Raw genomic sequence first — 2,500 nt, 5'->3', positions numbered from 1 at the left:
AAATCTAACTATAACTGATCTAGGATAGTTTTGTTAGAGTTAGTATTAGCTATAGATCTATGTGCTCTTTCGATACCAAAAGAGAATGCTTCTGGTAAATCTAAAGTTTTAGGGAGCCATGTTGTTAAAAAAGAAGTAATATTGTTACTTTCAATATTTTCTGGCAGTCCAAAAATCCTAATGTTATTGTGCCTAGATCTATTTTCCAGGTCATCCAGCTTTGTTTGTAAATGTGTATTTTGTTTCAGCAGAAACTCAATGTTGATTTCCTCTTCTTGTATTCTATTTTCCATGTCATTCACAGCTTCTTCTATGCCTGTCATCTGGATCTTCTGTTGTTGCAGGTCCATATGTAACAAGTCTATTTGTTTTGTAGTTTTTCTATGAAAGTGTCTATTTTAGTATCCATTTTATCCATCTTAGCAGTAAGTTGCTGGACTATAATTATCAGAGACTGAAGTTCTTTCTTGATGCTGGAGTCTTGAGAATTTGTCTTACTGGAACTCATTTCAGACTGATAAACTGACAGGAAAATTTCCAAAGTAATTTCTGACAGGAATATTATTAAGATTTCCTTTCTTTTTTAGATATAGTTCAAGAACTATATAAAACAAACATATTTAGAAAGAAAATTACTTCAAAAATTATTTTTTTAAGTAATTAATTCCTGTCAATGTAATGAAATTGGTGGAGCTGAAGAAATCTGCTGCTATCCTGTGTTCATCCTTGTCCACGCCCCCCAGGGCTGTCCTCTCCTGATGATGTTGGCAACCCTGATTGAAGAGTATGTGGTAGTTTTCCAGGATGGCCTCAGTTATGGCTACTGTCTCCTGAATATCATAGGCTGGAAGCCTCAGCATCACACCAGAAAGACCATAAACAGGGAAAAACACATCACAGGGCATCAGACATTGTCCATAGTGCTTTACAGAGACAGTTCACTAGTAATGAGTATCAGTAGCCATGACATTACATCAAATAATACTCCAGTACCTAGCAGAATTGTATGGACATGCATAACATTATGTGTAAGTAGGCAGTTTGCACCTGATTAATGATGAGGGTAGAGGTGCATATGGTGTGCATTTCCTTCTATACTGATGTTGAGCCGGGGGGGGGGGTTATATTTGTCCTAAACATGCCCAAAGCTGGCCATCTTTAGATATGGTGTGTGTATGTGCTGTGACTGACCTCCATTACAGGGTTGGTTGGATAGTTGCCTGTGAGACTACAGACATATGTGGGGATGGCCTTCTGATTGCCCTCAGTGGATTTGTCCAATTTGTACTCATACTCAGCATTACATTAATACACCTGTGACCTACTATGCTCAATCAGACACAGGTTGACATGCTGCCAAGATGGTAACTGCTCCTACACATGTGGTGGTGGAATGAAGAAGTACAGGAGTGTATGCAGAGAAAGGTGTTGGCAAAGGAGAAGTGGGATTGACAGACAGATGTAGAGAGTAGACATGAGTATAAAGAGATGGGGTGCATGGCAAAGAGGATGTTGGACTTGGCTATGGATGTGGAGTCTGACATACAGATGTGGAGTCTGGGGTTGTCTGTAATGTTGGACAGTACGGATGGTGTATAGGGCCTGTAGCTATTGGCTAGACAGAGGCACATAGCTAGGAAGGATGTGCAGCACAAAAGGGTGATAAAGGAATATGGGTGAAACATGCAAGCTAAGAGTGTGTTTAGAATATATGGAAACATCACTTTGATGGCCTGTTCCATGAGGAAAATGGGGGAGAGAGGGAAGGTTGGCCGAGGTGTGTATGGTTAATCAAGAAGTGCAACAGATTATCAAGGAGACTGTAAGGATAGCTATGAGGGGTTTAACAGTGGAAAGGCTGTTGTTCCAGGTGACATACCTGTGGATGCCTGGAGGTGTTTCTGAGACCTGGCAGTGGTATTTTTAACTGGATTGTTTACTGTAATCTTGGAAAGTGAGAGGATGTGTGAGATGTTGGCAAATATGTATGGGTACTGCTTATCTGGACAAGTGTGGTCTGCAGAGCTGTAGTAACAAGTGAAGGATAACATTGATTGGTCACAGGATGAGGTAATGGTAAAGGGTGGTGGCAGCTAGGTTGAGAACATGGTGATGACTGATGATTCGCAGTATGGTTTTATGCCAGGTAAGAGCAGTACAGATGCAAATGTTGATTCACAAGTGTTTGTGCACCTACAGAGAACATATGACATGCTGCCTGGAGAGTAGTTGCGGTATTGTATGTGGAGGTCAGGGGTGCCAGAGGAGTCTGTCAGACACTACAGGATATGTAGGAGGCTAGTATGACAGCAGTGATTTATGGTTTTGACATGACAGGTGGATTTAAGGTGGAAGTGGGAGTACATCAGGGGTCAGCTGTCTGTTCTTTCACATTTCCAGTGGTGAGGGACAGGTTGACAGACATGATCAGACAGAGGCCCCTGTTGACTGTGCAGTTTTCATATGACATTGTTATCTGTAGTGAGATTAGGGGACGGGC

The sequence above is a fragment of the Protopterus annectens genome, chromosome 2.part1 (assembly GCF_019279795.1).
Source record: "Protopterus annectens isolate FY-2018-M chromosome 2.part1, PAN1.0, whole genome shotgun sequence".
Classification (NCBI taxonomy): Eukaryota; Metazoa; Chordata; order Ceratodontiformes; family Protopteridae; genus Protopterus; species Protopterus annectens.
The sequence above is the reverse complement of the archived record's forward strand: the minus strand, read 5'-3'. Positions refer to the sequence as shown.